General features: G+C 47.1%; 1 long non-coding RNA gene across 1 annotated transcript; it reads right to left on the minus strand.

Moving 5' to 3' along the window:
* Window positions 1-718: 718 nt before the first annotated feature.
* On the minus strand, window positions 719-2,472 carry LOC128908108 (uncharacterized). The gene is made up of 3 exons (XR_008465864.1): window positions 2,330-2,472; window positions 1,932-2,036; window positions 719-805 (listed from the first exon to the last, which is right to left on the minus strand). It is a non-coding gene; the product is annotated as an uncharacterized LOC128908108 (long non-coding RNA).
* Window positions 2,473-14,685: the final 12,213 nt, after the last annotated feature.

The following is a 14,685-nucleotide window of genomic DNA, read 5'->3' on the forward strand; positions in this document are numbered from 1 at the left end:
TGAACTCTTTCGTAATGAAACATAAACAGAAAACTAATACCGAGGAAAGACAACAGTAACAGGAAAATAGTAGCAGAGAGAAAATATATACACAACCCAGTATGGAGCTCCCAGGACGACCATCGGTTCACTGTCAGGCACGGGCAAAGTCCGAGACCGGACTCGATGACAGATTGGAACCGGATTCTGGATCTGGTTGCATAAATGCACGAATCAGGATCAAACCCTGTTGGACAGAGGAGTCCTCGGATGCCGGCCGCTGAAGGAAAAATACTGACGCCTTCGATGCCTCCGCTTTTATACTGAGCGTGATGACGATGGGATGCAATACCCCATCGGTCAGATTCGGGTCACCGGTCCCGTCTACTCTTCACCGTGGGTGCGACCCCTCTACGCTTTTCTGCTTCCGACCCTCCAATGGAGCATATATAAAAGTTAGCTGAGCTGCGCTGTTACAGCAATAAGTATAATCACACTGCATCCCTTCGCATTAAGTGTAAATACAAGGTTTTGGCACTCTGCAGGCAGATACTACCTGAAAAATACGTCATTAACTTTAGAGAATTGAGTTCGTTGGAAGAGACCTGCAAAGCAAAGTGACTGAAAACAACACTGGTTCTGTTGAACCTCAGTCCAGCACGTTAGCACATGGCTACGCAAACTCACATTCACATGAATAAAAAAGAAGTGGCCAAATGTATTCATGGAGCCACCGGTCACATCTTCCCTTTATTACCTCGTGCCGAGCCACTTTTGTACCGCACTCCTGTCGGCTCCTCTGCATCGCCCTGTCCATCTCATCTCTCTGCATCTGAAAAAAAACACCAATATCAAACATTACCCTAATGCAGAGCAGTAGCTTAATTCCAAAGGTCTTGTTTGCACTTAAGAACCCTGTTCACCTAAGTCCAACTGAGTTCACCTAAGTCCAAGTGCCATCCAAAAAAAAAAGTAAGCCCACAAAAATTACACCCCACAGAAAGCAGCCTTACTGTCTTTGAGATACTGTCTCCTTCACTAACCGTGAACACCCTCTCCAAATTAGCTCCGCTTATGCCAGCGCCCGCTAATGAAACACCCATCCACACAGCCTCTCGAGAGCTAATCGATTCGAGACGACTATGCAACCTTTGCCTGGGTCTAGACAGATCCTCATATTCACTACAGACTCTCATCGTGATTCTGCCTACCCTGGACACTACGCACCTGGGCAAGGCAGCCCCACACCAAACACACAGTCGTAGACCAACACTATGAAGAACACCATGAAAGACACGCCTGAAAAGACAAGAGAAAACTCTCAGCAAGAAGGATGACACGGGGACCAAAGTCACCGTCGGACAAGAAGAACTGTGGGACTGTGGTGGTGATGACGTGAAGAGGCTCTACGGAACCCCCTGAAACAAAGTGTAGAACATGGCGGTCCCTGATAAGAAGGGATTGTCGAGCCTGACAAGATATATGTGTAGGAAGCCTGCCTTCAAGAGCTAAGAATGTAGCGACACAGGGAAAAAGTCCCAGTCGTGGAAGTGGGCCATCCGGAAATTTCTGAGACGCAAGACCAATGCACGCCTAAAGCTTCTAATGCAAGAAGAGCAGCAGCTGAATGCTGATATGCCCATGGATCCGAGCATTCGAGACCCTAAGGATGATACCTGAGTCCTCACACCGTGCTCATTGAGCTTAAAGCTGACCTCGAGAGGCAAGAAAGGCTAAGATGCAGAACACGGACCACACAAACGACAGGACAACACACACAGGCTGGAACTGCCCTGCCCGGGACGCGCCAGCATGACGCTGAACAGTAAGCCACATCCTTTACCTTCCCAAATGTGACTGTGCCCCGGGACAGCCCTCGCCACTACGCTAATATCAAAGACCCCGTTTTGCAATGGTCCACCTTGGCCCCTCTCCGGCGCCTGGCTGTCAACTTAACTTTTGGATGCCCGGGTGGCATCCAAATCCATCCTTGAGGCAGTCCAAAAAAACCAGCCATCCGATACATTCCTGCAGTCACCGGCTTCCTCCTCTTCCCTCTGCAAGAAGAAAAAAAAAATATCCTAAAAGCAGCAACAGCACAAGCAATAAGCATCCTGAGAGGAGATGCCTCCTCCACAACACCGTCAGCCTCCTGAATGCCATACCCTGCACGCTGTGGGGGAAGGCGACAAGCCATCGCGCACCCTCATAGACATTATACCTTACGTCCCTCTTCCTTTCCTGAGAAATGCGAAAGCTCCATCTACGACTGCAGACAGGATGCTCACCCAGTCCCTGCAAAGCAATCTCATCATCTGCCCGACTGAGACAAATTCTATTAGCATCTTACCTGGGATACAGCAAAACCCGTGGAAAAAAAAAACCAAAGTTCCATCTTCAATACAGTCAGGGATTCCAGGAAAACACACCGCACCTGGAATAAAGAAAACCATACTGTTAAACCATCTCACTGCCTCTGAACACTCATTACAATATGACTGACCTGAAAAATCACAAGGAAGAGAACCAGCACACAAGGCCGCTCTCTACTATACACACTGCCAAACCTCACCTGGTCCTCAAGGTGTTACCACCTCCAGCTTCATACCTGCCATTCTCTAAATGGGATCACATCTCCGCCCAAGGAGCTGAGCTGCCTCCAAAGCTGCAATCGACTGAAGGACCGGCGGAGCTCTAACCCTGGAGAAGCCCGGCGGCAGAATGAGCTGCCCCAGCAGAGGCTGTGGTTCATGTACCCCGGGGCCCACCCGCTCCCCCTCCCACCATTGCCAGGGAAAGGGGCCAGGTCAACCTCCACAAGGCATAAAGTCTGCCAGAGAAGCGGCTGCTCCTTTTCTCACAGGCCTGAAGATTACCGCGTGCAAAACACCAAAACGGAGAAAGCGACCCTTAGAGGAACGGACAATACGTGCTCTTTTACTACAGCTACATCACTGTGTCAGCAATGGGACTGGGTAGAGAAGTAAACTGTAATTAAGCTTTTGCGGGGCATAGGTAGAAAAAGATACATGTCATGCTAACCTACATAGGCAAGAAGATCATTAAGCGCAATAACAATATTTTTATCAAGACTCAACATGCTTTAGCTTCCTCATAAAAGAAACCCCACAATGGGTCATACACCACTTCTAGCAAGACCAAGCATATAACCCAACTTCTGCCAGAACTGTATTCCGGATAGGACCGACAGTCAGAGCACAAGCAGAGCCTTGTACCCTGCCTGTAATACAGCAGCTGAGAAAGAACTGACACCTTGGGCTGCCAGTCACCTCGGCCAACTCCGCTCAGGTGTCCTACCTGTCATTGCTGTCACAGTTTAGGCTGGGCATTAAAACAAGCGACAGATGCTCCCTTTTAACTTCTCTCTCAAGGGAGAAAAGAATGAGTGGGATTTATGCATTGAAAAAGAAACCGAACCGTAATGAAATATTAACAGAAAAATAATACCAACAAAAGACAACAGTAACAAGAAAACAAGGAAATATATACAATATATACACAACATGGTACCAAGCTCCCAGGGTGACCATCGCTTCACTGGCAGGCATGGGGAAAGTCCGATACTGGAGTCAGCAACGGATGGAAACTGGAGTCCGGGTCTGGTGGCACAAACACATGAATCGGGATGAAATGATTACGAACGGACAGAGGAGTCCTCGGACGCCGGACATTGAAGGAAAGGTACCGACCCCTTCGATCCCTCGAGCTTTTATACTGAACACGATGAGGATGGGATGGAATACCCCGTCAGTCGGATTCGCGTCACCGGTCCTGCCTGCTCTTCACCATGGGTGCAACCCCTCTACGCTTTTCCGCTTCCAACCCTCCAACATGGCGCACACAGTTACCTGACACAGGTTGTTACAGCAATAAGTATAAGCAAAAAACTCTCCGCATAGCATCCCTGGGCATTAAGTGTAAATATAAGGTCTTAGCACTCTGGAAGTGGATACTACCTGAAAAATACATCATTATCTTCAGAGAGTTCAGTTAGAAGAGACTAATTACTGAAAGGAATTACTGAAAGGAAAATTACTGAAAGGAAAACTGGTTCTGCTGTACCTCAGTCCAGCACACTCACACATGGCTATGCAACCTCACATTCACGTGAAAAAAAAAGTACCCAGTTGTATTCATAGAGGCGCCACTCACATCTTCCCTCTAATACCACATGCCGAGTCACCTCCGCACAGCGCTCCTCTCGGCTCCCCTGCATCACCCTGCACATCTCGTCGCTCCGCATCTAAAAAGAGAAAAAAATATCAAATGTTACCCTGATGCAGAGCGATAGCTTATTTCCAAAGGTCTTGTTTCTACTTCGGAACACTGTTCCACTAGATCCAACTACAGCCTGCCATCAAAAAAAAAAATAAGCCCACAAAATTACACCCCACACAAAGCAACCTAAACATCTTTGAGGTAGTATCTCCTTCACTATCCATACACAGCCTCTCCGACTTGGCTCTGCTTATGCCAAAACCCACTAATGAACGCCGAGGCATTCTGCTGGCCCGCTCAGCGCCAATTCCAGAGTCTGACACTGCGGCAACAGTTATTCACGGCACCTAAGATACCAAGAAACACAACATTACCACTGTGCTACTGCTAAACCACCAGTGCCGTGCTCCTCCTCAATAATATCTGGCTTGCCTCGAATGCAAGAGCCTAGAACACACCAGGCTCTGACGACACCCGAACCCATCTGCAAAACCTGTCCGAGAAGGACTCATGAACCCAGCTCCCTTTCCTAGCCCTCCCCCAGTGCCAAAACTTTAGAAATCCCTTCTCTTTTCCCTGAGCTGTCAGGGAAGGAGCCCCACTTATTCCCCACGGCTCCCACCCTTTATTTGCCAGCCCGAACACCCGGCGTTGGACGCTTCTCGGGAGCCACTCTTCCTAGACTGGAACCAGATTATGGACCTGGTTGCATAAATGCACGGATCGGGGTCAAAGGACAATGAACAGACAGAGGAGTCCTCAGAGGCCAGATGACAGGTACCGACCCCTTTGATCCCTCCGCTTTTATACTGAGCGTGATGACAATGGAATGCAATACCCCATCAGTCAGGTTCGGGTCACCGGTCCTGTCTTCTCTTCACTGTGGGTTCAATCCCTCTACGCTTTTCTGCTTCCGACCCTCCAACGGGGCATATATGAAAGTTAGCTGCACCGTGCTGTTACAGCAATAAGTATAAGCAAGAGCCTCTCTGCACGGCATCCCTTCGCATTAAGTGTAAATATGAGGTCTTGGCGCTCTGAAGGCAGATACTACCTGAAAAATACATCATTCTTTTCAGACAGTTCAGTTCATTGGAAGAGACCTACCTGCAAAGTAAAGTGACTGAAAACAACACTGGTTCTGTTGTACATCAGACCAGCACTTCCACGCATGGCTACGTAACCTCACAGTCACATGAAAAAAAGAAGTGGCCAAATGTATTCGTGGAGCCACCGGTCACATCTTCCCTTTAATACCTCAGGCTCAGCCACCTTTGTCCTGCACTCCCATCAGCTCCCCTGCGTATCCCTGGCCATCTCATCTCTCCGCATCTGAAAAAAAAGCAACACACCAACATCAGACATTACCCTAATGCGGAGCAGTAGCTTAATTCCAAAGGTCTCATTTCTACTTAAGAGCCCTGTTCGCCTAAGTCCAACTACAGCCTGCCATCCAAAAAAGAGAAGCCTGCAAACATTACACCCCACACAAAGCAGCCTGAACATCTTTGAGATACTGTCCCCTTCACTAACCGCAAATGCCCTCTCCAACTTGGCTCCACTTATGCCAGTGCCCACTAATGAAACACCCATCCACACAGCCTCTCGAGAGCTAATCAATTCGAGACGACTGAGCAACCTTTGCCTGGTTCTAGACAGATCGTCATATTCACTACGGACTCCCATCACGATTCTGCCTACCCTGGACGCTACGCACCTGGGCAGGGCAGCCCCGAGCCAAACACACACAGACTGACGCTACACAGAACACTACGAACGACACGCCTCAAGGATGAGAGAAAACTCTCAGCAAGAAGGATGACACCGGGACCAAAGTCATCATCGGGCAAGATGACCTGCAGCACTGTGATGGTGACAGTGTGAAGAGGCTCCACAGAAACCCCTGAAACAAAGTGTAGAACTTCACAGTCCCTGAGAAGGGACTGTCGACCCTGACAAGATGGACACGCAGGAAGCCTGGCTTCACGATCTAAGAACGTAACGACACAGGGAAGAAGCCCCAATCGCTGAAGTGGGCCATCCAGAAAGTTCCAAGACGCAAGACTGATGCATGCTTTAAGATGCTAATGCAAGAAGAGAGGCAGACAGTTGGTGCTACGCCCACAGGTGCAGGCATTCAACACCATAAGGATGGCACCCGATGCACATTCCGTGCTCCTGAAGCTTAAAGATGATCGAGACCCAAAAAAAGGTCTAGGATGCAAGACACAGACAACACAAATGACATGACAACACACACAGGCTGGAACTGCCCTGCCCAGGATGCGCTAACATCACACTGGACAGTTAACTACTTCATTTACCTGCCCAAAGGAGACTGTGCCCCGGGACAGCCCTCCCCGCTACACTAACGTCAAAGACTCCATTACACAATTGTCAGCCTCCACCCTTCTCCGGTGCTGGTCTCTCAACTTAGCTTTTGGAGGGCTAGCATCTGATTCCATCCTTGACATAGTCCACAAAACACAACCATCTGATACGTTCCCGCGGTCACCGGCTTACTCCTCTTCCTCTGCAAAAGGAAAAGAAAAAGTAATCACAAAAGCAGCCACAACACCAGCAATAAGAATCCCAAGAGGAGATGCCGACCTCCTCCACAGAACCCGTCAAGCCTCCTGAACGCTGATGCAGTCTGATTGCCTGCTCCGCACCGATTCTAGAGTCGGATGCTGCAGCAACAGTTATTCACGGCACCTAAGATACCAAGAAACACATTAGCACTGCACTTCTGCCAAACCACCAGTCCCGTGCTCCTCCTCGATACTATCTGTCTTGCCTCAAATGTGAGAGCCTAGAGCAGACTAGATACCGTCAACAACCAAACCCAATTACAAAACTGTTTGAGAAAGACACATGAACCCGCCTCCCTTTCCTAGCCATCCCCTAATGCCAAAACTTTAGAGACTCCCTCCCTTCTCCTGAACCATCAGGGAAGGAGGCCCACTGCTTCCCCACAACTCCTGCCCCTCATTTTCCAACTGCTCCCCAGGACCTGCTCTTCTGAGCCCTGCCCTGTGTTTAGCAGGCACCTCATGTCTTCTGCCTTTGCAGAGATTCTGGGCTCTGCTGCAGACCTAGAAAGCCAGGAAAACTGTTACAGAACCTACCAGTAGCCTCCTGCAAGTTGCAAAAGCTTCAGGGCCACTGTGATACCCTGCGTGCTCTGGGGGGAAATGATGAGCCATCCCTACTGTTCTATCCCTGCTGCTTTCTCAAAACAAATAAACTCAATATATAGATACGTATAAGACACTCACCCTAAATCCTGCTCCCATATCTTGTAATGCACCCAATTAAGACTAATAAAAACACCAACTAACAAAGCATACATCAAAATTGTAAAAAATACAAAATTTTATCTTCATTGAAGTCAGAAATTATAGTAAAACACACATCACCTGCCATAAGCAAAAAAAACCGACACATACTATTAAACCATTTAAACTAAATGCTCCCTACAAAACTAGAAATGTGAAAGAAAAAAGAGACAACATATAACTACACTTTCTATGGCAACCACCCTTACATTGAAAAGTCTTACCTATACTAGTTTAAACACTAAAACAAGCCTTCCCAAAAAGCTGCACAAGCTCCAAAACAACACTTAAGAAACATCAGAGCTCCGACCCTGGAAAAGACCAGCATCAGAATGAGCTCCTGACCTGAAACTGTGGCTCATATACCCTGGGCCCCGCCTGTGGCCCTGAGGCCCCGCCCACCACCTTTCCCACAATCCCCTGGGTAAAGGGTGGGGCCAACCCCCAGAAGCATAAAAGCAGCTGAAGGTGCAGTAGGTGGTGTTATTTGCTTTAATTTTACCATCTATGAAGTAGTGAAGAGTAAGAATAACCCTTGCTAGAAAAAGCATTATCTGCTCCTCCTTTGCAGCTACATCTATTGCATCAACAATGTGTCCAGGTAAGCAATTTAGTTATTTTTTAATGGAATGTAGATAGAAAAAATAAACATCAGACTAATCTCTATAGGAAAGTAGTTTATTCAATGCAATAACAACATTATTGTTAAAACTTATGTACTTGAGTGTCCTTCAAAAAAAAATACAAACCCAAACACAATATATTACTATGGGGTCATTCTTATTTCTAGCGAGACCGTGTGCACTACCGACCTTCTGCTAGAACCCCTTTTTGGATGGGAGCAAATAACAAAATGGAATCTATAAGAAAACCTTCTCAAAAACATTTTCCTCTGTGAAGTAAGTTATTTACTGTAAATTGCTGGCAATTTAAAGTCATGTTGATAATCTTGTTTTGACTTTTTACTCAACAGCGCTACTTGAGTCCCAAAATACAGAAAGCAACAAAAAAGCATGGAAATACAAGTCATGTATTTCCTGAACCTGCATAAAGCACCCCAATTAACATCTAAGTAGCTAGAACAAAAACAAATAGTAAAAGGCAGCACAAATCATCATAGCGGACATATGGATAGAAGTAGATGAAGGCTAAGAAGAGATCTGAGACTATGGTAGACATCTTTAGGAAACCCAATACAAAGTAGAAAAACATTATAACACAGAAACCAAACACAAGGCTCAAGAGCACATAGATGACTTTGGAAAAAGTTCTCGCAGAAAGAGGCATTATCGCATAGATTAGAGAGGTCCTGAAGGAGCCAGAGAAACTAAATATATCTTGGGATGCGATGAGATCAACAGGGAATCAAGCAAAGTATGATCGTCCTCAGGGAACTGACTTTAGGCGCACCAAAAGGAAGAACGAACAGAAAGACTGATGGGGTTAACAGCTGCAAACTCAGGAAAGGTTCTGAAGGGAAAAGAGGGGTGCAAAGTGCACTCCAGAGCTAAAATGAGATTCTGGTGCGTAAGGGATTGTCATGGTTTTGGCTGGATTGGCCAATCAGAACAACAGATGGCCCTTCCCCCCTCTCTCCTTAGAGAGGAGAGGAAGAGATAAGGAGATTTACGAGTTTAGAAAAAGAACTAAACTACTTCAATGAAAATAATAAGAGAATAGTAAATAATAATAGAATAATAAAAATTAAAGAAAAAAACTATACAATATATATAAAACCGTATCCAGCTCCCAGGATGACGATCGCATCACCAGCAGACACAGGGAAAGTCCCAGACTTCGACACACAGTGACAGACAGGAGCTGAATTCCAGAACTAGAGTCAGGAGTGCTTGGATCGGAATCAAAGGCAGACGAACAGACAGGGTCCTCCTCAGACATCGGCCATTGAAGAAAAAGTGGGCCAGAGCAGCATTGCCCCTTTGATCCCTCAGCTTTTATACTGAGTGTGATGCAGATGGGATGGAATACCCTATTGGTCAGTTTTGGGTCACCTGTCCCATCTGCTCCTCCCTGCAGGTGTGACCCCTCTATGCTTCTCCACTTCCAACCCTCTAACAGGGCAAGCAGCGAAGTTAGCTGACCATGGTTGTTTAGCAATAAGTATAAGCAAGAGCCTCTGTGCACACCATTCCATGGTATAATCAGGTCTTATCACTCTGAGAGTGACCAGTGTCTGAACAATATGCTGTTAATTTCAGACTTTAGTCAGTTAGAAGAGGCCCAGCTAAAAAGTAAAATTATAAATCAGAAAATTGATTCTGTTTTACCTCAAGCCAGAACAGGGATGTCTTACAAGAGCTCGGCGATGGTAGCGGACGAGTCCCCACCCGAGAGACCGAATAAGCCTCACAGATAACAAGACAGAACTCTGAAGGGAATTTTGACAGAGTACAGATGATGTGAGGGGACAGAATAAAGGCATCCTAAACATCAAAGAAGTAGTTAAGGGCGCTCTGAAGGGCACAAAAAGAACAAAATCAAAAGGGAGCTGAAGTGCTGTGGAGTATAAGAAAGGACTTGGAAGACAAGGCTTTAAAAAGCGGAGGCGTTCTGAGGGGGTAGGGTAGGGAAAAAAGGCTCAGACATGCAGCAAGGGTTTAGGAGCCTCAGGAAGGGGTATGGACAAACTACAGATGAATGAGTGAGAGCGGAACTCAATGGAGACGCCCTTGATGGTAGAGAGAAGGATGAAGGGGTGCCACGGAGCAAAGAAACACGGGAGGCTCTGATGGAACAAAAGAGATAGAAAGGGAGATAAAATGCTATGAGGAGCTGTGGAGTTCGAGAAAGGTCTTGGGAGGCTTGGTGAGGGTGAAAAAAAGGGGCGTCGAGGGGTGCTGATAGACAAAAGAAGGCTGGGGGGAGGACTAGGAGGAACTCGGATGATCATCTGAGGGGAGTACAGATGTTCCCGGGTGGCTGGAGACGAAATACGGGAATCCTAGGTAACATAAACAAATGAGCGCGCTACATCTCAGAGACGGACCCACCTAAAATGCTACGAGATGCATGCCGGTTGCCAGGAAACTCCCGAGGGGCATCGTGACTGGGAGAAGAAAAGTCCCCATGGAGCCAGAGAGACACAAAAATGACAGGGAACGTGATGATTAGATCTGGAGGGGATCTAGACTGAGTAAATGTTGCCTTGGAGGCCAGGGAACTAATAGCTGCACAGCTATAAGGAGGAGAGGACAGAAGAACAGGGTTGGGTGTTGAAGAACAGCCCAGAAGACCCTCTTGCCTACCAGTGACATTTAGACTGGAACCCCTTGCTTCCTGAACTCCTTCTCAGGGAGGAGTCTAGGTGCGGCTAGATCCAGTCTTAGCCTCCGACTGTAAAGAACGGTTCGGCAACAAGTTCTGTCACAGACTTGGTTTAATATGGCTTGAGCCGAGGGACCCCCTCGATACTTTTCCTGTGCTTTGTGAAGCCTCACAATCTATGACATAAGCTATTCGTGCCCGTGTTCACGTGACAAGTGCATGTCTCTTCTCCGATTGAATTGTTCAGCCCTTACATGTCCTCTTCGATGACTGGAGTTTTGATGCAAGTGCTTTTACCCTCTTACTCCGTTTTCTGATCTTTGTCCCATCTCACACCTGTATCTCATCCTTCTGCTGACTCAGGATAGAAAGGTCCCTTTCTTCGTTTCCAAGAATTAGTGTTCCCTTTCCTTTGATCATAACAGTCACTCAAATTTGTAACATTAAGCATACGCTCTTCATCAATATTACTTATACAATTTCATTGTGTTACTTAAGTTGCAATGTATCAAATTCAGACACAACCACTATCCACCCTTCTTGGACTAAGGAGGAGTTCAGCTGAAGTTTGCCATGCTGCTAGGTTACATATTGCAGCCCAAGGCTCCGCAGGTCTAGGTACTTACGCTAAGCAAAACTTCGGTGTGTGACACTGTGTCACATATACGGACTTGGGAAGCCTTCCGAGGGAAGGAGAGGGGTGCGCAAAGTCCATGACAAAGCCGAGTATGTGCTAAGGGTAACCTCGGAGGCATCGATAGCTGTTGTGGGTTCAGGGTCCTGAATGGGCCATAGGGACGGAAGAAGGTACAGGGACATGAGGAGGAAAGTGGAGGGAGGGCAGTGGAACGGAGTGCAGATGTCCTCAGGAGGCTGGAGACCAAACAGAAGCATCCTAGATGGCGCAGAGGGTGATAACATGGCTCTGAGGCACAAACACAGCTGAGGACGGGTTTCTGAGAGAAAGAGCTCAGATATAAAATTTTATAAGTCATAGGAATTAAGAAAATAAGAAAAAAAATTAAAGACTAGAAATGGTGAACTCAAAACACTTAGAAAGAAAATAAAAAACACAGAGGGCACTAAGGAAAGACAAGAAACAATTAGAAATAAAGACAGCAAAGGAGATAAGTGTAAACGGAAAATCTTAAAAGCATCCGTGATTAAAGGAGCAAGGAAACAAATTACAAAATAACAATGGCAAATGAAATCAGAGACGTAGAAAAAAGTTAAAAAGCAATAGCGTTAAGGAAAGACAATAAATAATTTTAAAGTGACAGCAAAGAGAACAAAAGTATACATAGCAAGAACACTGAAAAAGCAGTAGCCGGTAGAGTAAATAAAGAGAAATATTACAAAATAGGGACAGCTAACAAAGACAGATGTAGAAAGACAACTTTAAATGCAACAGCAGAAAGGAAAGACAGGAAATGATTCAATGAAAAGATAAGCCATAAAGACAACAAACAAGACAAAAAAACCCAAAATTTAAGAAGTGATGGGGACTGGGGAAACAAAATCAAATAATTAGGAAACGGAATCACGGAATCTTCAGAGTTGGAAGGGACCTCTAGAGATCATCTAGTCCAACTCCCCTGCTAGAGCAGGGTTGCCTAAAGCACATCCCTCAGGGCTGCATCCAGGCGGGTCTTGAAAATCTCCAGAGAAGGGGACTCCACAACCTCCCTGGGCAGCCTGTTCCAGTGCTCGGTCACCCTCACTGTAAAGAAGTTTTTCCGTGTATTTGAACGGAACTTCCTATGTTCTAGCTTGTGCCCATTGCCCCTTGTCCTGTCGCTGGGAACCATTGAAAAGAGCCTGGCTCCGTCCTCCTTAAACCCACCCTTTAGATACTTGTAAACATTAATCAGGTCTCCCCTCAACCTTCTCTTCTCCAGGCTAAAGAGTCCCAGCTCTTTCAGCCTTTCCTCATAAGGGAGGTGCTCCAGTCCCATAATCATCTTGGTTGCCCTTCGCTGGACTCTCTCCAGTAGTTCCCTGTCCCTCTTGAACTGGGGAGCCCAGAACTGGACACAGTACTCCAGTTGTGGCCTCACCAGTGCAGAGTAGAGGGGGAGAATGACCTCCCTCGACCTACTGGCCACAGTCTTCCCTATGCAGCCCAGGATGCCATTGGCCTTCTTGGCGACAAGGGCACACTGCTGGCTCATGGATAATTTGCTGTCTACCAGGACCCCCAGGTCCTTCTCCTCAGAGCTGCTTCCCAGCATGTCCGCCCCTAACATATACTGGTGTTTGGCATTCTTCCTTCAAACACGGACAGCAAACTGCAACGGAGATGTAGAAAGAAAATTTTAAAAAGCCTCTGCATCAAAGAAATAAGAAAAAATTTTAAAATATACCCAGTGCACCAGATAAAAATGGACAAAAAGAACCTTTTAAAAGCAAGACTGATGACAGAAAGAAAGGAAAAAAATTAAAAACATAGCAAGAGCGAAATAAATAAAGTGTAAACGCAGAGGAGTACAAGACCAATACAGAACAAACAAAAATTGATACTGGCAGCTTCATAAAAGTAGACACAGAATTTTTAAAGCGAGGGGGTAAGAGAAAGACAGGAAAAATTAAAAGGTGAAAATGGCAAACTGGATAAAAGTTGATAGAAAATTTAAAAAACAAACAGATTAAGAAAACAGGGAGCAAAAAAAAATAGGCTCAAACAACTGAATAAATAAAGACAATGAAAGAAAATTGGAAAAGTAACAAAGTAGAGGACAGGCAAGAAGAATTAAAACAGACAGACAGGAATCTGGGTAAATGGAAACACAGAAAGAAGATTTGGAAAGCAACGGGGTGCTCGCCATACAGGTAGGTAGCAATTTAAATAGCAGGAGGTGGAGTCGGACTGACAGCCACAGAGAAAGGACACTGGAAGAGGGATGCGGGGTGGAGCAGAGGGAGTCACTAGAAATAGAGACAGGTTGCTGGGTAGAGGGAGACCTACAAATGCAATTTTCACAAGCAATAGCGAAGGCGGCAGTGTGGGAAGAATGAAATAATAGCAGATCAGGAGCTGGAAATGCAGAGGCACAGAAAGGAAATGGATAAGGGGAGAAAGAACATGCTGGCATTAGGCAAGAGAGCAAAAAGCTTTGGGGAGCCAGAAGCCAGGACAAGCAAGGCAGCAGGCAGAGATCAGAAGAGGCATGGCAGGGAAAGGCCTGGACATGCACAAGAGGGCACATGACTCACCACAGCTCCTGGCATGTGTGGGAGACCTTCGCTGCTCACAGGCTTCTCTCTCTGCCCCTTCGTCCTCTGTGGTGCTGGCAGCCTGACCCTTGCCCACCTATGAGCAGGCAGGGGGTGCCCCGATGCTCTTGTCCCATGAAGCTCACACACGCAGATGACGAAGGCAGCGAGCTCCCGGCGCTCTGTGCTGGTGGTGCACACTGTCAGGGATGGCTGGGAGAGATCTTTCCTCGCTGTGGTGACCGTCCCTTCCTGGCTGGAGGCACCTGCCTGTCAGAACCCCCTTCATTTGACTCCTCAGCCAGCGCTGGCAGGCAGCTGTGCCCAGGCAGCCCCCTTGGAAGCTAGAGGCCCTTGGTAAAGCAGACCCATCCCCAGGGCAGCCTTTCCTTTTAAGCCCTTGGCCCAGCCCATGCACACCTCATGGGTCCCACCTAGGCTGCCTCAGCCCCAGCTGGAGCCCACTGGGAACAGGGGCCATTGCCAAAGCCCCACAGCACATCACCCCCTCCCCTGTGCCTCTCCCCAACCACCAGCTCTGCATCTTCTTCCTAGATGCTCTCCCTCCACTTTTAGGGGGAACCCCATGTGACACACACCGCCCACCCCACAACAAGGTCTTGTTTTGACT

The sequence above is a fragment of the Rissa tridactyla genome, chromosome 4 (genome assembly GCF_028500815.1).
Source record: "Rissa tridactyla isolate bRisTri1 chromosome 4, bRisTri1.patW.cur.20221130, whole genome shotgun sequence".
Taxonomy (NCBI): Eukaryota; Metazoa; Chordata; class Aves; order Charadriiformes; family Laridae; genus Rissa; species Rissa tridactyla.